Source organism: Myotis nattereri (assembly GCF_964212035.1).
Source record: "Myotis nattereri genome assembly, chromosome: 2".
Classification (NCBI taxonomy): domain Eukaryota; kingdom Metazoa; phylum Chordata; class Mammalia; order Chiroptera; family Vespertilionidae; genus Myotis; species Myotis nattereri.
The window spans coordinates 21,073,314-21,096,059 of NC_138076.1; the positions used below are offsets into that span (position 1 = coordinate 21,073,314).

A 22,746-nucleotide genomic window follows, 5' to 3' on the forward strand; every position below is an offset into this window, starting at 1 on the left:
AGTAATCTAGAAAAAGAACCAATCTCTGATACCATTGAGAGCCCCAGAAAAGTATTTGGAGAGGAAGGCAGGTATGCAGTTGAGAGAAAAAGAGAGGGGGTGGGGGAGAGGGAGAGAGAGAGAGCTTTATTGTACGTGCGGGTCCCACTGGATTCCTTCTCGGCATATAAAATGTCCCAGTCCTATTGAATTTCACTGCCAACGTAGTTTCTTGTTTACATTGCGTGGCTGTGAATGGCCCATGTAGTAGAATAATGCTAGGAGCTGAATACAAAATTTGCCAGTACCAGTTTGGGTCTGTTTACTTGGAAGAGCAACCGTGAATTGCATTGTGCCCTCAGTGCACAAGGAATCTGCATTAGATCTCTTCCATGTCACTGCACTTGGATTTCTGAAGATACACCTTTCGGGTTTCCTAATTAGGGGTTGTGATTGTTTTCCCTCCTCCTTGCAGTCTTAGACAAATTGGAGTTGGACAGCTGGAGACTGGGGTTTTCAAAGACTTTGCAAAAAGAAAAAAACTTCAGCTGTTTATTCCCTCCTCTCTTAAACTCATTAGGAATACAGCCAGAAGCTTGATGCTACCAAGAGCCTTTGACTGTCCCATTCTAACTGTAAAAATAGCTGCTGCCACTGTGCTGATGACAGGCATCAGATGGGCTGGTGATGAGAATGCTGAAGATGGTGGTGGGGGTGGCGGTGTTGATGATGAGTGATTTTCCTTTGACTTTCTGCCATCATCTAGGTCACATGGCAGAATGTAAAAGTAGACAATTTTATCTTGATGAAAGGTCCTCTCCATCCAGGGAACTTGTAATAATGTGCAAAGCCCAAAATACTTATTTCAGAGTCCTCAAATCTTCCCATTCAACTGAAAGGCTGGCTAAGATCTTCGCACACTTCACGTGAAAGTAGTGAGGCTGGCCTAGGAAATCACAAACAAAAAGTGCAGGAAAAAGCAGCTACTCCGATCCATCTCTTAAACTGGTAACAGAGAACAGAGTTTTTGTCCACCGCCTGCCCACCCCCACCCCAGTACCCCAGTAGAATATGTCTACATAGTTCCTATAGTGTAGAATTTCATAAAGTGTAGACTCTACATCAGTGGGTCTTCATTAGAATCATTTTAAGAGCTTTTAAAAAAAAACACCGTGTTGCCCTGATCAGTTTGGCTCAGTGGATAGCGTTGGCCTGAGGACTGAAGGGTCCCAGGTTCGATTCCGGTCAAGGGCATGTACCTTGGTTGCAGGCACACCCCCAGTAGGGAGTGTGCAGGAGGCAGCTGATCAATGTTTCTCTCTCATTGATTTTTCTAACTCTCTATCCCTCTCACTTCCTCTCTGTAAAAAATGAATAAAACATTTAAAAACAAAAACACAAAACACCGTGTCCTAAAGCCATCCTCAGATTCTTGATTGGAAACTAACCCAAGGGTCCGTGTGTTGTTTGCTTGTAAAGCTTCCAGGTTGTTTTAAAGTAATGTTAAGGCTGAGACTCAACAGCAGGAACGCTGTCTTATGTCTTCTTTATGTCTCCTTGGATATTTAAGTGGTATGTCTTAGTTCAGGATTTAGTTGTCATTAAAGTTTAAAATTTATGGCAGTTGCTTTGTTGTCATGTATTTCTAACATATTTTATCTACTCTCAAACCATAGCCTACTTTTTGTACCTTTGATGCACTCTTCTTAACAATCTTAACTCGTTGTATTCAAAAATCATCTAGCATGGTTGTTAGTCTAATGAAGGTCTTCCGGGTCCTATTTAGCAACCTAAAACTCTAGAGGGAAGACAGACCTGATTTGCTATCATGATAATTTCATTTTCAAAGAAGGGAGATTTTAAGAACCAGAATGTTAACATGGCCAAAAAAAATCACAGGATGTTGTTTCTTGAAAATAAAACAGCATTGTTTTTGTTTGTCTGATTTTTAGCATGTTATAAACTCTGACCTGGGTGGAGTTTTAGAACTTACCTTTAAAGATTTTATTGTCATCACAGTGATTATTTTATTCGTTCCTAGTTTTCCTTCAACTTTTTAAGGGTCAGTTTTCTAAATCATAATAAACTTGAACATAGAAATAGGCCCTGGGTGTTGAACATCATTATTTTTCTCTATCTCTTGTCATTTATTAGAAAATCTCTAATAACTACCACAATGCTAAATGGATCTCAACTAGGAGTGTGAATCCAAATTATGCAGGGAATTTTTTCAAGGTACATGAGGCTAGACCTTATCTCAGACCCACTAAATCAGAAGTTTGTTTGAGGAAGAGGAGATCTGGGGCTTAGGTGACTATTAAAACCAAAGTATCTGGAGAGTCAACTTAGAAAATGTTGCTTCTCTTGATATTCTTACAAAAGTTATGAGTTTTCTGCTAAAAGTTGTATCTACAATTTTTGTTCTAAAGGAACAGCCAAGTGACTCAATATATAACTGATTCTAATGTGAAGTCAGGTTTGGAAAGTAAATATCCATACCCTCTTGGACAATGCAATCTACCAGGTTTATTTATTTATTTATTTATTTATTTATTATTGTATTTATTTATGTATTAAACAAGTAATAAATGCACACCATGAATTATTTAAAATGTATTTAAAGTTAGAGAGGAGAAAGTCTTCCTCTCTCTTGTCCCCTGGCCACTTAGTTTTTCCCTATTTCCCAAAGCAATCACTCTGGTTTCTTGAATATTTTTTATTGGACTCCTTTTCCGCTAGGTTGCTCCATACATCTCTTACACGTTGACCCTGGGGGGCATGTGTTTTCCTCTAACTTGCTAATGGAGAAATGTCCAGGTTATTTTGAATTTGCTGTTCCCATTACTTTCCTTACTTTTGTATCCACTTTTAGTTAAACCATTTTTAGTATTAAGTAATTCAGAAAATCTACCAATGGATATAAAGCCAATGATAGCTCCCCCTCCATGCTCACTCCTTTTTTTCTCTTCAAGCATGTAAGTGACTTAACCTTTGGAATTATTTTATGGGTCAAAAAAGTGAACTACAGTGGAGTCGGAACAAAACTGAGCTTATATTGAAAGATCTTGGCTTAATTTCCTCTGGGAATGCACCTTGCAAACTGTAAAGTACTAAGCAAAGTGAAGTGTTGGTATTGCTTTTGCTGTTACATCACCCTTATATGATCGATGCAAGATTCCAAAGTACCAAGAAGGGTCAGACATAATCATAGGAAAATTGACTTGGTCTAGAGATTGCACCTGCTGGCTACATTGCTAGATTAGTCACTAAAGTAGAAAAGGAGAACCGGATGTCAGGCACAGAAAGGAGATGTGGGGGCAAGATGAAAAAGAAAGAGCAAGCCCACTTAAAAACGACCAATTGAAAACACAAATCTGGCCTTTCTCTTCACCAGTATTTCAGAAACAAGTTTATTTGTAAATGCCTGGACGATATACTAAATATAAAAAAAATCGCTAATCAATCGGAAGAGGTACAGTTGAGGATGACCCTAAAAATATCTCAGTGGGTAAATGTGTGAAGAAAATAGAGGTGGCCTCACTCTCTCTACTTTTGTGTATTTAAGTTGATGGAATTTTCTTTCTCATAATATGAATCAAGTCAGAAGTAACTATTGTGATTTTTCTAACTGGGAGAGAAGAAAATGAGCATGACTTTGATTTACTGATGATAACATGCCAAACTTCATCTGAAAGGCAGCAGATAAATATGTGATGGTACTTGTATAATTTTTAATGTCCGTGATTGGATAGAAAACTCAGTCATCATTGCGATGAAACTTGGCAATTTGAGGATTCTTTAAAAGGAACCATTTGAAGGTGGGACCTGCTGTTAGAAGTTAGCATCTACAACTCCATTGAGGAAGGATGTGTTGGGTGGTTTTTACATCAGATTCCATAGGGCAAGAAAAGTTTGGGTTCTTGCATTAGTTTTGGATATACATTCTACGTAGGATTGATGTGGCTCAAGAGTGGGCTGTACAAATGATTTATTTTATCCAACAGCACCATTTGGAAAAAGTTAGTGTGCCGAAAAGCAATGTAACGTGCAACGAATCGGCCAGTACTGCACTCCATTCTTATTTTATTCAAAGTAACAGGTCAAACAAATAGATTCTTTTAAAATGACAGAAGTCTGTGTGTTACACAAACACATTTTCTCTTTTAAACATGCTAATGCCATTTCACTTACTTATTTATTATGGCATGTATTCGCCTTTTGGTTATTAAATTTCCCTGCTGAAAAGAAGCTGTCTCTTCATTTTTAGAAGTGATTGCCAAAGAGATGACCTGGGCATGTTATATTTCTGCTTCTATATTTCTAAGCAAACCAACAAAAGAATCATTATCCCTGATTCACAGATGTGAGAGCATCCAAGGCAGATTTGTGTCACACAGTAAATCAATGGAGTGAAGACAATGGGACTTTTGACTCTGATTTCCGGATTTGAACTATGCTCATTTTCCACTCCACTGAGCAGTGCTGAGGTGAGCTAGTTTAAATCAGGTGAGTGCCTTCATTGCTTGTGGAAAGCCATCAGCAACCCTCCTTCCAGGCTCTGAACCTGCTACAGAGTGAATGACAAGTTTTGAAAATAGAGATGGGGATTGGACTACCTTGGGGCTAATTTCTCTTAAATACTTTATTTAATTTTAAAAAACAAACAAACAGGTTTGCCCTCTTCCTTTCTGCCTCTCACTTCTCAGGGTTCCTCTCAGTTGTTCAGAGGTAATCCCAGTGGTTTATTACAGTAACCCTTGCCTCCCTTGGTTTGCTAACAGCAATCTCACAGCCCCCAGGGAGCAGTTGTTATCAGAGACTCAACCTGCTCACTCGCAGGCCTGTGGAGTTGCTGCCAGCATTTCATTTCATTTCTGTCCCATCTGCAGGTGCCAGAAGCTGGCTCCAGACTTGACATGTAAAGGCATGTGGGCATATTGTTGTTCATCGCAGTGTACACGCATGATGATTTTAAAGCCCTCGCTGCGGTCCCGCCTTTCTTCGTGCCATAGAGCCTGTGGCAGCCTGACTTAGCAGGAAGTACGTCTGTTGAACTGGACAAAGGCTAAAGCACTTGCTCTTCTGTCTCAGATAAATGTTAGCGTATCATTCGAAGTCTGGCCAGGGTCGCTGATTGTGATGCAAAAGGAACAAAAACAGAAATATCAACAACACATAGAAAAGCCAATAACGGAAATGAGCTGGATCTTGTCAGGGTAGGCCCTACCCCATCGGCCTCCATCTCTCGGCAGTAGTATCATGTTCTACATAAAACTAACTGGGTGGGACATGCTTATTCACCCTCAGGCTCTGACACCTTTGTCTTCTCTCTGTCTGTATAGTCGTGTCCAAAAACTTCAGCACAAATTCCGAGACCCTTCGTTGTTGAGTCAAGGAAGTGTTTTGAGGGTTGGATGGATGAAGTGATGGAGGTGGGTGTCAATATTTTAATATTTGGTTTGTGGTGGAAACAGCCTGAGTTCCCACGGATGGTCACTAACTTCTGCTAGGCCAGAGGTTCTCAACCTTCCTAATGCCGCGACCCTTTAATACAGTTCCTCATGTTGTGACCCAACCATAAAATTATTTTCGTTGCTACTTCATCACTGTGATTTTGCTACTGTTATGAATCGTAATGTAAATATCTGATATGCAGGATGTATTTTCATTGTTACAAATTGAACATAATTAAAGCATAGTGATTAATACAAAAACAATATGTAATTATATATGTGTTTTCCGATGGTCTTAGGCTACCCCTGTGAAAGGGTCTTTCGACCCCCAAAGGGGTCGCGACCCACAGGTTGGCAACCCACAGGTTTGAGAACCGCTGTGCTAGGCATTGGGACTTTGAAAACTTGAACAAATGGTGAGGGTGCAGTGGCAGAAGGAGCCAGAATCTTCAAGAGTCACTTATTAGGAGAAGAATTCACATTTCTGCATGGTTCCCAAAATACAGCCAACAAACTGGCTCATTAGCATCGACTTCTGAATCACTGCACTTCTTAAGTGGCATCAGTGCCTTGCAGTCAGTATGACACAAATCGCATGTGGGTCTCTGTGCGGCAACTACGCTCTAGCATCTCAAGTCACGCCAATTAAACAGCTGACTGGACTTCCTGCCAGGAGGGATCCCGCGTCTTTGCGGCCAGCTAATGAAGAATCATTTGTGCAGCTATTTTTCCTTTTCCTCTTTTTTTTTGATACAAAATAAAATATGAAATTAAAGGCCCCCCAGTAGAAGTGCACTGATATGTACTTAGTTTAATAGCATTCACAACCTGGTGAATAACTCATAACTTAAATCAGAGATTTAAGAACAAGATCTGATCTCCTAGGAAACTTCTCATTAGAATCAACAAACACAGCATCTTCTCCTATTTATTTTCCCTCCACTAATGCCTTTCTGGCTGTTCATAAAGGTGATGGCCAATGTGGAACTGTGAACTGCCTTATGATGTATCTTGAAGCAACCTATGAAAATAGAACTCAGGTAAAGTGCCGATAACTGCCATTAACTTGAATACAATTAGTCTGGAGCCTGTGGAAGCCACAACTCAAGAATAGACTAGCAGATGCATTAGTGAAGACACCAATCCCCCCTTAGGGAGCCCGGGGTGCTTCCTGTCTTTCCCTCCTCCCTTAATAGCCTCCAGTTTAGGATGTAAGTGAGTGGAACAATCATACTGATGCCATATTCATTAAATGCATTAACACCATGGGTTTTTCTGGAGAGACTGCTATTTCAGTACTTTGGAAGGGAGTGTGCATATCTCTCTCGTGCCTCAGTAGAGAAGGGGTAAACCCGGGAGAGCTATAAAAATCACCATTATATAAAGTGTCTGACAAGTCACGTAGGATACAGGTCAGAAGTGATATGTGACTCCTTTGTTCTGGCATTACCACTTTGCCTTAAGTTATAGCGTGGTGGCTGCTAGCTTTTTCTGGAGGGCTTGGCCTAGGCGAAATGGTGAAGGTATAACGTGCCCTATATGTTCCTCTTCCTTCACCCCCATTCTCATTTAGGGACTTCTTGCCCCTAAATGCTACTTCTTTTACCCCACCCCTACCCCCCACCCCCCACCAATCAAAGTTTGATTTTAGGAAAGGTCATGACATTAATCTTACTCTGAGTATGTATCAATGCTTTACTCTCTGAAAAGCACAGTAGCATTGGGTGAGCAAGCTGTGGCATTTTGCGGCCAAGCATGGCTTCTGGGTACATCTAAAACTGCACGGGCTGGCCCGGCCAGTGTGGCTCAATGGTTGAACATCAACCTATGCACCAGCACATTATGGTTCTATTCCCGGTCAGGGCACATGCCTGGGTTGTGGGCGTGATCCCTCGTGTGGGGTGTGCAGATTGCAAGCAATCAATGATTCTCTCTCATCATTGATGTTTCTATCTCGCTCTCCCTCTTCCTTCCTCTCTGATATCAATACAAATATATTTTAAAAAAAAATAAAATAAAACTGCACGGGCTGAAATGCAATTTCCTCTCCCATCTGTATTTGAGAGACCTGCTCCTGCTCAGCCAGCTTTGCCTGCAGAGTCAGCCATGGCAATGGTCTCCAGGCCTCACCTAGCAACTAACTGCATTTGAAAGGGGGAATAAACACGATTTAGGAAGGAAGGCACTTATATTGTTGACAAATATATGTCAAATATCTGTGGAAGAGAATCAGTGAATGAGTAGAAGTGCTGTTTTTAGAGACTTTTAATTTATGCTTTAATAATGGGAATTTTCTAGTAATTCATCCATTTGTTATTTGTCAGCAGTATTGTATACAAACTAGTGTGATATGTTATACACTGCGGTATTGATTGCATTATTTTCTTTTCTTGTGAGCGTGCATTTTTATAGCCATAAAATAATTATATATCAAATATGCATGTGTGTGTGTGTGTGTGTGTGTGTGTGCGTGCAAATAACTCCAACCTTCAGTTTTAGATTACTTTTTGACTAATCTAGAATTTTCTTTATACCATCATTTAGCTTTAAGAAAATAATGAAAAAAAAAACAAAAAAACATAGGTTTACAGTAGATGAGCAAACATAGGTTTACAGTTGTGAGTACATGAAACAGTTTATTATTGCATTATTTATTATTAATTACTGTATTATTTTCCATATGAACAACTGTAAACCTACTTTATGCCCCACCCTGTATATCCACATATTCTGCAGTGGGCCTGAATAAGGACATTTTCATTGAGCCCCCTCTGAAAGACAAAAATAAAAGCTGAACTTTGAACCTCCTGCCTTTTTTATGTCCATTAATAAAACACTTTCTCAACAATGACTTTTAGGCTGTTTTAATTCTGAAGTGATTATTGGTGTGTTAACTGAGGGTATATGCACTCGGATGCCTGGAGCTGTTTGCAGCATAAACACACCCCCCGCCCCCGCCCCTTATGCTGCCTAAATCTACGCCAGTTGTAGCAGCCCCTTTCCTGTGAGCTTATGGCACACAGTAATGACAGCAGTTGGACTGCCGTTAATGGATTCTATGGAAACAGCAAAACAGAAGATTGTGCTAATAAAAACATGTTGTGCTTAGAATGACGTTGGAGAGAACTGAGTTTCAGCAGGAGACCATTCGCTCGGTTACTCTTTGTTTTGCTGAGCAGAGTGTGTTTGAATCGTTGCTGGTGTCAGAGAAGGTTGGACTATTCTTTAAAGAAACAATCTTCTTCCGTTGTCAATGAAGGTCTAGAAACTTGGTTACAGTGCCTAGTAGGAGACCACTCATTGGATTCAAGCACTAATGAGTGGAAGAATTGCCTCCACAATAGAACATGACAAAAGATGACTTGTCTTCCCATGAATGCTGCAGTTCTGTTTTCCTATCAATGTCAATATCTGTGCGCACAGGGAATTATTTTTCATATTTGAGTAAAATCAATGCTGATTTTGTGTGCATAAAAATTTTTCTGTGGCTTGACATCATTTGAAATAACAGTAATGAGAGAAGTCATTTACTGAGTGCATACTGTGCTTTATATAAATGATCCCTTTTAAGTTTATAATAGCTATATGTGGTACATGGTACTGTCTCTCTTTTATAGTTTGGAAACTGAGATTGAGAAATATTAATTAAATAGTCTATCTCCAAAGTTTATATTCCTTCAAGTCTGCCATAATTTGGTCATCGTAAATTAAAGTGCCAATGGGTACAAATTTCTTATTTGAGGCTCTCAATCAAATGTCCCATAGAGGATGACACACAAAGCCTCCATGTTTTAGTAACTGTGTTACTACTTAAAGAGCAGCTTCTGGAGTCCGAGTGGTCTCACTCTTCCTTCAATACTGACCCCCATGAAGTGAAAACATTTTGCTTTTGAGAAGCAGCTGCAATGCAACTTAGCCAGTGGTTTGGTGTCAGTTATAGGGCATGAGCTAATTCCAGTTGCATAGAGAACTGTGCTTATAGTTCATTTCATGAGGCAAGAGCATACCATATGATTGTATTGAGTAGGACACCTCTTCAGAATTAACATACCCCCCCCCACACACACACATGCATGCACGCACGCATGCACGCTGTCAAAACAGGTGTCTTTAAGCACCTTCCCAGGAGCCAGGCTGGCCTGTGGTACCGTACATATGCCATTATTATGGCAGCCTCCTGACCCTCACTCATGATATTTTTCTTCTGTGAAACGTTCTTCCTATTGTGTCAGCTGTTCCTACTCCAGTGTATAGTCAGTCATCTCTTACAAACACAACTAACCTGATGAAACTTCCCTCAGGTTAGAAACCATATGACTTACTCTTTCCATCAGTTGATTAGTAGATGCATAAGCATAGAAATTTACTCAAATGTTCAATAATTGGACACAGTAGATAGGAAAGTGACAAATACGTGAGACAACACCATTTAGGCAAGTAATAATTGCTCGCCAAATTTGTAATTGTGACTGTAATGTTTAATAGGCACCATGCTTTGAAGACAGTCATTGGAAAATCCCCCCTGCAGGATGGCGAACTAAGGGTAGTGTCTTTTCGGCAGGAGCATGAAGGGTGACTACTGTTGCCTTTAATTGAAGCTAAAGGTTTCAGAGAAGCTGGAGTGAGTCAAGACATAAAAGAGCCATAAGAGGTTTATAAACTGAAAGAAGTTAATAAAGGGTATAGTTCTGAGTGAGCCTGAGTAATTTCCTTCTGTTGAGGTTTTGTCTGGACAATGAGACAAATGAGACACTGGGGAAAGCGTACGCTTTGAAAATACGAAAGTCTATAGTCATGCAAGAGGTAATTAATATGTTACCCAGAAGCTACATATATAGTTTAAAATTTTCTAATCACTATGTTAAATTAAAAGGAACAGGAGGAATTCCTTTCAATGATATATTTTACTTAATATTATATATGCAAAATATTATTAGCATGTAATTAATATGTTACAGTCTCTCTTTAGTACTAAGTTTGGGGGATCTGGTGTGTTTTTTGCATGCACAATGCATCTGAGTTTGGATCCTTCGTGTTTCAAGTGCTCGGGAATCATGTGGCTACCATGCTGGACAAGGCAGAGCTAGGGTATCAGGTCAGGAATGAGATACAAGCCATGTGATTCTTGTGTGAGCTGCGAATCATCTATAAAGCTTAGAAAAAATGTTTCCTAGACCCTGTTCTAGGTTTTGGCTTGGTAAGCTTAGGGTGAGGCCTCAGCATCTGTTGATGAAGTTCGCTAGATGATTTTTCAAAAAGGGAGAGGTAAAAAGAGAATGCCCTGCACTGGGGATCTAGTCTGCAACCCAGGCATGTGCCCTACCTGGAATTGAACCGTTACCTTCTGGTTCATAGGTGGATGCTCAACCATTAAGCCATGCTGGTGGGGCTCTCTAGGTGATTTTGAGGTGACTCTGGGATTCAGCTCCTCATGAATGGCATTATAGTGTAGACTTGGGCCTCAGGCCTCTTATTCTAACCTCGGCTTTTCAGGAGGTCACTTCACATATAATAAATTTATATAAGCAAGAAATTGGCACATTAGAGGTTGAAACTTAAATAGTGGATTCTATAGGGTTGCTAACGTTTTCTGTTTGTTTAACCCTTGGTTGTGGGATAGTGGTGGAGATATTTGTTGGAGTGTGGGTGGTCCAGAACAGAGTTGAAACTGTCCCTCTTCTAGCAAAGGTGAGAGCAAGGGAAGTCCTCTTCACTCTGTGTCTGTTTGTTTGTTATTTGTTTTTCCCTTGCTCAAATACTCATTACTTTTTAACTCTCTGTGGAAACAGAATCAATGAAAAGGCCAAAATCTGGGAAGGTTCTGTGTCAGCCCCTGGCTAAATGCATTATTCTGTTAGCTACACTTTTAGCTTCTTAGTGCTTCTGTTTATCCATTCACAAAATGTGGTAAACGCTGATGCATACAGCCTTAGAGACCCCCAGGTTAAAACACTGCTGTGCTCAGTATACTGTGTCGCTTCAGGATGATGGTAAGCTACACAGCATGCCTGTAAGTTAAGAAAGTGCTTGTAGCAATTTGAACAAAGCTGTACTTTAGAAGGTCAAGTTGACTTGTTCAAGGACAGTAAGCTTCTCCAGGGCTCTGACTGTTCTCCCTCAGAACCACTGGACGTTCTCCTGTTAACTCTTCTTTGTTTTCCCACAGCCCTGCCCTACTCCCCCCTTCAGAGGAGCTACCTTGGCAGGTTTTGAGTTTGCTTTTTGGTGACATAACAAATGACTTGTTTTCTAACCCTTTCAGGGTAGGAAAAAAGCCTGAAAACCATCGTGTTTAACTCCTACTATGCTTTTTGAACACATTTTTAAGTGCCCAGATTTTTAATCCTCATGTTTATTTTTTAATAACACCAATGATAGAAATTTCCCCACCTGCTAAGTTCATTTCATGTATAAGCAGTTCACTTTCCCCTTGAAGTTATCTGATATATTTATTCCTATAACTTTTAGCCTTTGGAACTGTATAGGACTTCCAAGCACGACAGCCCTTCACATTTATTTGGAAAGAAGAATCTTAACCAATATATTCCACCGGCCTTTTCTTCTTTAGGCTGAGTAATTCTGCGTTTTTTCAAATGTTTCTCATAAAAGTTTTCTTACTCTCCTCTGACTGGACTTCGGGGACTAGGCAGTAAGTGTAACAGCACAGAAGTAAGGAAAATAAGGGAGGAATAAATAAGGAAAATAAAGGAGTAACAAAACCTATGTGAAGGGTTTTCTTTTATCCCCTGAGTAATCCTGGAATTGAGAATTTAGAACTCAATTTTGCTTCTGGCATTGCTTTTGTGAAACCAAGTAGGAAGACAGTGGGCATCTTTCCTTTGTTAACTATCCCTTTCTAGTATCACACCTGGAGAGTTGTTTTGAGATTCATTTAAGATCATGCGTAAGATAGCTTAAGATGGTTTTAAATAGGCATCCATACACTTGTATTTCTTACCTTGAAGGTGTGTATCTCTTATTTGTGCAGTTAGCAGACGTAGAGCTATTAGAAAGGTGGTATTTTTAACTTCAGAGTTTTGTTGCCCCCACATGCCCCCTTTTGGTGTTTGAAATTAAGCAACAGGGAGATTTAGGCAGAATGTTCCAGGCCTGTTATAGTTAGCTAGACCTCGGAGACGCATTCAGCTTTGCAGAGCTAACAAAGTACTTAATCCACGTCATTGCCTGGACTCTAGGGTGCATGCCCAGTGGAAGGCATTTATTTACCAAATTAAAAGCACAGCAAGCAAAAGCCAAGGTATCATTCAGGCACACTTATCGACTCCTGTTCTGCTACTATTTACTAAATTTCTCACTGATGGAAAATGATGAATGAGTTGATGTTTGCAATCACTTGGCTCCATTAAAGGTGAAATACATCTTTCTTGATTTATTCCTCTGGCATTGCCAAAACAGCTTTGGTAGAATTGGAGGAGTTCCAGCTCTAGTTGGATACAGTAAGTAGAATTCAGGGGTTTTGGTTTTGGTTTGTTTCCCTTTTGAATTATTCTCTCAAGCCTGCTACATGAAATCTATAAAGAGATGCTGACATGCTTGAGATTCAATGCCAGTTTTCACCTCTGCTTACCCAAGTCCCTTATTTCTCTTCCTCTAGTGAGTGTTCGTTCACACACACATAGGTCAGTGTACATACATACATGTGCTGGTGAACACAATCCTCAAAACCTTGGCTATGGCTACCTGACGCAGCATCCACCCAGGTGGGAAAACAGAATGAGAAACCCAGGGATTTTCCAGACTACGGCTATAGAAAGTTCCACGTGCCCAATTGCTTTTATCAGCAAAGAATTTTTCATATGTTTTAGCAGGATGGTTGTCAAACAGGGCTGGGTATCTTTGTCCATCATCAGTCTCGAGAGACAAAGGGATTTATGCTGCTCTCAGAAAAAAAATGGGTGAGGCTATTACATATGCAGGAGATGAACGTGGTAAAATAGGGAGAAATTGTTGATCAGGAATTAGTTGAGTAAGGATCTTGCTGCTTTAAGATCCTGAGAGAGTCCCTTTTCATCCCTTGTACACTGACCAGGTTTGGGTAACTTAGTTGGCTCTCTTTGACAATTTTCCCTTCACTAATAATCTGTATAAAGTCAACTTGTACAACCTAAGGGTCTCCCTGTAATGCTCATTCATAAATCTCAAGCTTCTGGGATATATTCACCCTTTCCTGCTAATATAATTGCTGGGCATTCAGGGGCAGGGCCACTTAGAGCCTGTGCATTTGAAGCTCATTATTGCCTTGGGTCTGGTGAGTGTATCACAGGTGTAGTCTACAAACACTTTCAACAGCCAACTTTTTTTTCAAACTAAATCTTTTGTGGAATTCCAATAGTTGATACAGATCATTGAAGCAGGTCTCAGGTTGAACACAGTACAGAATGCCAAAGGCCTTGATATGGTAAGAAACTTGCTCAAACTTCTTCGCCCTCATTCACTGACACAAGTCAGAGCTCAAGGGTATGTCAGATCCTGTTTTCAATCCGACTTCCTGTAGAATAATGATGGTGCTTCTTCTTGGCTCTCTTCTTTCCCACTTAGGACATATTTTCCTGTTGTATAACATAAAACCCTACACCAGCACTCAGAACCTGTAGCACACACAGACACAACATCTTCCTATATATTTTTGTTGGATATCCATGCATCTTAATAAATATTTGGGATTAATTAATAAGTTAGTGTTGAGACTGTTAAGCAGCAAGGATTCATTCATCAGAGTTTTCTAAGAGCTTAATTGGGGGTGGGGTGAGTCCAAAGTAGTGAGGAAAAGATAGCTCACTAATGAAAATAACAGCAGAAACCAACCCTCACTGGGTGGGATAGTGGCTACTCTCCTGAACATTTTTGATTTTTGTTAAAGGCTTTACTTCCTTCAAATGCACAGTAAATAACCAGTGGGAAAGTAGGCAATTTACAAATAAATGTAATATGGTAATTGATTACTTATTGAGATAATAGAAGATGTTGCTAAGCTGGAGTAAATCCAGCTCTTAAAATTAAGCCTTTGCCTAAATTTGCTAGTTACATGGAAGACATGGTAGCAATGAAAGTGAAATCTGTTGGCTGTTTTATGCTTCATTTACATATGCAAAATACATCATAGTTGATTGTCAGCACAAATATGGACTGTGTTTTCAAAAGCTGCATTTGTCCCCTCATTTTTTGCTTTGATAATACAGACCTAAGTTGCTGTGAAGGTTAGCATCTATAAGAGATCAAGTGTAGTGCCAGAGATTTTGAACTACAGATTTTCCATAGCGATAGTGATGAACTGAGGTTATAAATTAAGTACTTAGTTATTTTATCCTCCATGTAACCTGTTATTCCTATGTGACTGTTTCAGTGGCTAATCAATGTACCAATAACTTGGTGTTTTATGAGACAAGGTGGTTTGCTCAACCCTAATTGTTGTTTACAATGTCAGTCTCAACATTTTAGATACTTATGCTACAGGATCTGTAATGTCTTGAATCCAAGTCCTTTTTGATTATTACATCATTAATATTCTTGTCATTTAACACTTTAGGTTGAAACTATTTTGGGGGGAAATGAGTTCTATAAGCTCTTTCTTCAAAGCATAAAATAATATTTCCCCCCATTTTATCCATGTTGTTACAGCAAACTTAATGTATCATAAAAGATATTCATTTAAAGCAAACTCTTGGATAAGTTTTGACACCACATAATTAAGACACAGAATATTTCCATACCTTCAAACATTTCTTGGCATGCTTTTGTGGTCTATCCCTGCCCCAACCCCAGCCTATGACTACTGATCTTATTATTTTGCTACTGCAAACAATTAACATTTTGTTTGAATTTTCCCTAAAACTACCTTTTAAAATTTTAAGACCTAATGCTTTCACATTTGGCAAATAATTTTAAAAAGAAGAACATAGTAAAAATCATCTTCGGTTCAGTTCTTTATTTGCGGGTTATAAAGGCTGTAAATATAACAGGTTGTGTGAGAGGAAAAGCTTGAAAATAATATCCTAAAACCTCTATAATGTCATCACTTAGAAATAAAACCAAAAACACTGTAAATTTATATTAAAGAATATTTTTATGAATAAAATACAAGAATCCTACACATCAGATAATGACAGCAGTTTTGTACTATTTTAATATGGTAGTACATAGTCAAGTTTCAGTCTATATTTTATAAGATGTATTTGGTTTCCAACCTAATGCAATTTAATATATAATTTTAAATAATTTATAAATTGTGCTTTATTTAACACAATAATAACTTATTGTTGAAATAAACGAAGCAACATGAGACACTTGGTAAATGGAAGAAAGGAAACAATTTTCTCCACAAATTATAATTAACTTTAAATAGAGTATTAAAAGTAATGTTATGACATAGTATTTTAAAACATATTGGTTTTAACTTAAATTTTCTTCTTTATTGTGTCACAGAGGAAGAGCAAGCTTTCTAGCATCAGGAGATCTAACTTAGAATCCTGGATCTGTAATGTATCTGTTTAACCTTGGGAAAGTTATTTAATCTCATTGTATTATCTATGAAATAGGGAAGTAATGTCAAGTAATGCCAATCTACATTATGATGTTGTTGGGAGGATTAAACAAGTCTGGCTACCTAAAATATTTAAAATAGAATCAGGTACTTAGGAAGACCTTTATTATTATTATACCTCCCCCAAACAACTTAATGCTCCAAGTTTTGAAAATATTATTATTATGGAACAGTTTTATAATTCAGTAAAACCTGGCAAATGTTGCCCTAACCAGTTTGACTCAGTGGATAGAGCGTCGGCTTGGGGACTCAAGGGTCCCAGGTTCAATTCCAGTCGAGGGCATGTACCTTGGTTGTGGGCACATCCCCAGTGGGGAGTGTTCAGGAGGCAGCTGATTGATGTTTCTCTCTCATCCATGGTTCTGACTCTCTATCCCTCTCCCTTCCTCTCTGTAAAAAAAAAAATCAATAAAATATATTAAAAAAAACCAAAAACCTGGCAAATGTTCAACTGGAAAATCCCTAATTTTTATTCTGTTGTTTTTTGAAATACTTTACTGCACTTTACCTTATTGCACTTCACATGTGTTGCATTTTTACAAACTGCAGGTGAAACCCTCCACCATCAAAAATATTATGACTCGCTTTATTGTGGTGCTCACTATATTATTTATTACAGTGATCTGAAACTCAGCATCCCTGCACTTCCTCCTTGTCTAGCTCTGTGACACTGTCCACGGTGCTGAAAAGGCCTAGCAACCTTTCATTGTATTACTGTTTATGCTGAATATTTTAATTCTAACTAGAGTCACTTGGGTTAGAGCATCCTGGGTTTATTGCAGCATTCCATGAAATTAATGTCTGCTTAGTGGTGGAAAAGCAGGGGAAAAATGTTTGAAGGTGGAGAGACTTGGGAAAGTAGGTCACTTGTCAGTTAAACAACAAGCCATCTCTTATCTCACTTGCATTGAAATCGCATTTTGCATATTTTTCAATTTTGCATGGGGAGTAAAGGTTTTCAATTTCCCAATTCAATTCAACAAACAGTTGGCTGTCCTCGCTGAGCCCTTTTGATCTTCAATCACTTTCAAGGCCAAGGCAGCTTTGTCTAGTGACAGGAACAATTAATTTCTTGGGATTCGAATAAAGATTGTTTCAGTTGGTTACACAGGTAAATAGTGAGTGTGTAGTTAAACAAACAAACAAAGGGATGGATATTCAGAAGTTACTTGTGAGATTTCTTGAGGTATGAGTCTATGTCTTATATATCAATATACCTGTGACAATTAATGGTGTTGGCACACAGTAGGCCCATAAATTTGTAATTGAATTGAGTAATTACTTGATTTCCAAGGCTAAATCTGAAAGCTGAAATTAATCTTCATTGGCTCTCTTCTTTGCTTGACATCTTGGATGATAAATTTACATTGATATGCCGAATTTCTCTAAAAATAGCAAAAATCAAATTATAGGATGGATGATCTAATGCAGTGTTTAGGACCTAAAATGAGATGGATCCATTTATAATATTCACAGGTACCTTGGAATCTCCTCTTTCATTTCAAAACGTTTATGTCCTTAGTTCATTTGTTAAAGATATAATATTGAATCTTAAATTATATAAAACATTCTCTGTCTGGATTTCTAAAATTTATATCTTGGGTCATAATGGGAATAATGTACAAGAAGAAAAACTCAGTAACGACTGCCTAAAGAAAGAATAGATTATACAAATTGAAATGAACTAATTTCTAGCAATCTCCTGCAATGAAAATATAATCATATAAGTTTACTCAATACTGTTATGAAAGACTACTATTAAAAATAGTTGTATATTTTATTAACATATAATATGAACTTAAATGAATAGAACAGTATGTATATATTTATTTTTTGTTTTCAAAATTGTTTTATAAACCATGCGTAGTCAGAGGCCATAAGAATAAGGAAAATGTAATTGTAAATATTATAATGTAAAATAATTATACTGGTAATAACCCTATATCCTAATTTATATTTTTATATAAATAAAGTATATAAATAAAATATATAAATTATATAAGTAAATATCATTTATATCAGTTAGATGATATTTATCAAGTTATCTTTTTCTGACTCCTAGTCTATTTTGTGACATATGATAATTACATATTATAATTTACATTTTATGCTAATTTTTTTATTTATTAAGGAGTTAAAATGTTTAACATAATGGTGAGTCTTGGGATAAAATACTAAAGCATGTTACTTGACTTGGGAAAGTAAGAATTTTAGCCTTTATTGAAAAATCAAGTGAACTTTATGAAATACTAGAGGCCCAGTGCACGACATTTGTGCACTCGGGGGGAAAGGGTCCCTCAGCCCAGCCTGCGCCCTTTTGCAGTCCGGGAGTCTTCAGGGGATGTCTGACTACAGAGAGTGGGCCTAAGCCATCAATGGGACATCCTTGGAGCTGTCACCGAGGCAGGAGAGGCTCCAGCCACCACCGCTATGTTCACCGGCTGTCAGCCCGGCTTTTGGCTCAGCAGCGCTCGCCCTGTGGGAGCACACTGACCACCAGGGATCAGCTCCTGCATTGAATGCCTGCTCCCTGATGGTCAGTGTATGTCATAGCAACTGGTCATTCCACTGTTTGGTCGATTTGCATATTAACTTTTATTATATAGGATTAGGATAGATTAAATGTAAATTAAATCTAATCACTATAGTATAGCTTTCTATAAATTAGCTCATTCATACATCTATAATACAGAAATATAGAAATAAATTAGATAACATTTTAGTGAAAACAGCAATTTCTACTAAAAAATTAACTGTTTTAATTTTAGATTTTAAAAGACATCAGTTGTTGCCTTAGACTTTCCTCAAAATGATAATAGTTTTTCTTTGGTCAAGGTGGGAGGGAGTATGGGGTGGAAATCAAAGGGAGTAGTTTTAAAATTATTTTGGTTTTAAGTAGTACCTATGTAGCAAGAAAAACAATTTTTTAAACTTTGACCTGGAACTGTAGAAAATTTTCTTTCAATTTTTATTATAAAATATTTTTTTTATTATTAAAAACTGTTTCCCCAAAACAAGATTATAATTTTTCTTCTTGCTCTTTGATTTCCTCTTGTATTTCTCCTTATATAATTGTTATTCTCATGCTATAAATTTGAGTGATTATTTCCTATAGTTTTAATTTAATTTAGAAGTGGTTCATATACCATTCTTTAGGAATCATGCATTTTTAATAATATTTCAAAATTTAAAAGCAAGTTAGGTGCCTGAAAGGTATTATTAAAGTTCTTTCCTAGAGTAAGATCCATTAAAATAACAAAAGCTTATATTTCATATTGTAAGAGTTAAAACATTTTCTCTGGCATATGATAGACTCAAAATAGTGATGCTGTCAATTAGAATTAAAGAATGGGAATCAGCCCTTGGTCTGTTATTGTTTAGGTGGTATGAGTAGATGTGTTTGTGCATTCATGAAATTTTTGTTTTGTTTTCAGAACAATTCATGATTCCTTTTTCATTTACTAGTGCTAAACTTTAAAATTATATTAATGATTTTTAAAATTGGAAAAAGTGGTGAGTATTATTTTTCCAAAGGAGGTTCAATAATTTGGGGTAGAAAAATGCTCTTTTAATTGATTATATGGGTATATCTTAAAATCATTTTATCTCTATTTCATACAGGACAGCTCAATTAAAGTGGATTCTTAATTTTGTTTAGAATATGTTAAATACAGTAAACAGATTAATTAAAGAATCCTCATGAACAATTAAGTATGAACCACATACTAATGCAGATGTTAAGGATTGCAGTTCACTCCAGGAATAGAGAAGATGCTATATTATAATTTTACAATGGTATTAAAACATTTTCTCTCTTTGACTCTTAAAATTTGGTAATTTTTTCATGTATTATTGGAACAACTGAAAAAATTAATTGCCAGTAAAAAAAGTCACTGACTTGATGATACATAAATCTTCCAGTTTCTAATAATTGGATATTACAGATAGAATGACCTTGGAAATTGTGACCAAATAGTACAGCAGAACCATGTGAGATGACCATAACCTAATTAGACATCTACACTAATAAAAGACAAAGATGCTAATTGACCGTACCTTTGTTATGCCCTAAGCCTCACCCACCAGCCAATCCAATCTGAGTGACTATATGCAAATTAACCCAACCAAGATGGCAGCCGGCAGCCACGGAGCTGGAGCAAGCAGGAGGCTTGGTTGCCCGGGCGATGGAGGAAGTCAAGCTTCCCACCAGACTCTGAGCTGGCTGTGGCCTCCACTCTTGGCAATAAAGTTTCAATTATGAAGACAAATAAATCCCAGATACCTGCTTCCAGCCAGCCTCCACTGGGAGCTTGGGTGGCTGGGGGTTGTGGTCAGCCTGCAAACAGCCATCAGCCCCTCAACCAGGCTGGCCACACCCTCATGGGTTGAGGGTCCCCGCTGGGGGGCTTAGCCTGCCTGAAAATGGCCTTCAGCCCCTCACCCAGTCTGGCCAGGCATCCCAGTAGAACCCCCATCCCACCCTGAAGGGGCTGTGGACAGCTGCAAACAGCCATCAGCCCCTCACCCAGGCTGTCCAGGCACCCCAGCGGGGACCCCCCACCCTGAAGGGGCTGTGGCCAGCCTGCAAACAGCCATAAGCCTCTCACCCAGGCTGGCCAGGCACCCCAGCAGGGATTCCCACCCTGAAGGGGCTGTGGCCAGCCTGCAAACAGCCATTAGCCCCTCACCCAGGCTGGCCAGGCACTCATATATAATAAAAGTGTAATAATCAAATTGACCCTAACATCAGAAAGACTGGGAATGACTGGTCACTATGACACACACTGACCACCAGGGGACAGATGCTCAATGTGGGAGCTGCCCCCTGGTGGACAATGCGCTCCCACAGGGGGAGATCTGCTCAGCCACAAGCCAGTACAGCGGTGGTGGTGGGAGCCTCTCCCGCCTCCTCAGCAGCACTAAAGATATCCGACTGCAGCTTAGGCCTTCTCCTCGCTGGCAAGTGGACATCTCCCGAGGGCTCCCGGGCTGCCAGAGGGATGTCTGACTGCCAGCTTAGGCTCAATCCGGCAGGGAGCAGGCCTAAGCCAGCAGATGGTCATCCCCTGAGGGGTCCCAGACTACGAGAGGGCACAGGCTGGGCTGAGGGAACCCGCCCCCCCCCCCCCCCCCCCCGCTGAGTGCACCAATTTTTGTACACCAGGCCTCTAGTCCTATATAATAAAAGGCTAATATGCAAATAGACCAAACAGCAAAATAAACGAACAACTGGTCACTGTGACGTGCGCTGACCATCAGTGGGCGCTTGAGAAACATGGCGCGAGTCAGCAGCAGGCAGCAGAGCGAGGGACATGGCAAGCCACAGTGAGATGGTGGAGCAGGTGAGCAGGAGCGCCAGACCAAGGCAGGGCGCTAGTCACTGTCATTGGGGTGAGCCTCTGATGGTTACTGAAAATTCTTTGCTCCTGTGTGCCACAGTCCCGCCTGGTGCTTGCACCGGCAGCCGGCGCCAGCCCTGCTCGCAGCTGCTGCTGATACTGGAGCCACCGCTCGCATCCGCTGCCGGCGCCCGATGCTGGTTTTGATTGCTCGACTCCGTCAGTGAGTGGTGGCTGCTGGCCCTGATCACCCCTCAGGGCTTCTCCACCTCCCCCTGCTCCCGAGGGGTGATTAGGACCAGCAGCTGCCATTCACATACGCTGCCAGCGATGGCCCCACTGCCTGGTGCCTGCCCCGATTGCTCGGCACCATCAGCAGGTGCACGCAGCAGCTACTGGCCCCGATTGCCCCTGAGGGCTTCTCCACCTCCCCCTGCTCCTCAGGGGCTATCAGGGCAGCAGCTGCTGCTCACACCCGCTGCTGGTGCAGGCCCCAATTGCTCTGCTGCCTCAGGGGATGTGAGCGGGGTCGGCGTTGTCAGTACGTAGAAGTGGCAGTGGCAGGAGCAGGGCTGTCAGCAGACAAGGGACTGGGGGCCACAGAGGATGAACTGAGACCTGGCCCTGTGCCCGCTGCAGCCTCACAGCCCACAGTTCTTTCAAGGTGCACAAATTCGTGTACTGGGCCCCTAGTGTGATTATAATGTTTCTAAGCACATGAAACTAAAAATCTATACAAGGGAGAAAATCTTATTTGAAGATAAATTGAAAATATCTTAAAGGACAAAGCAATGTAAAATCCAGTCAACTAATATATAAGTTACTGTGGGTGGGAAGATGCTATAAAACTTGAATATCACATGTTTGAATCCACCTTTTTTGGGTTGTTGTTGACAGGGAAATTATAAATAGTATTCTGAGCATCCTATAATTGTATCAAGATGCAGTCAGCCTCTTAGCTTGAATTTCTGGTCATTTTATGAGGTTATGTATACTGAGAAATCAATTTCAAATTTACTTTGGAAGGTTACATTATGGAGGCTGAAATAATTATTTCCTTGGGAGTAAGCATGTATCAAACACTTTTAGAAAGTTTTAACATGAAGGAAGAGAGGCATTGATTTCATTATATTCATATTTATATAAAAATAAGTTTATAAAAACTTGTACTTACAATATTTAAGAATATTTAGACTATTAGAAAAAGATGTTATCCTGTGACTTCAATTCTAACTTAATAAGTTTGTAATTTGAAAAATTAATTTAGGACCATGATCTTAAATTCATTCTTAGTAAACTCATAAATGTTGAGTACTGAATTTATAAATTTTTAATTTCTTTACATTATCAGCTAAATATATTTGATTCTAACAGTAATTTAATTACTAAGGTCTATCAGTGAGACCATTGAAAT

The 22,746-nt window shown here is 39.3% G+C and overlaps 1 protein-coding gene across 1 annotated transcript in view; it reads left to right on the plus strand.

The window, feature by feature from the left end:
• Positions 1-22,746, plus strand: part of UNC5D (unc-5 netrin receptor D) — a gene marked incomplete at its 5' end in the record, with an annotated part of 512,639 nt that overhangs the window by 164,789 nt on the left and 325,104 nt on the right. The gene's annotated exons all lie outside the window — the stretch shown is intronic.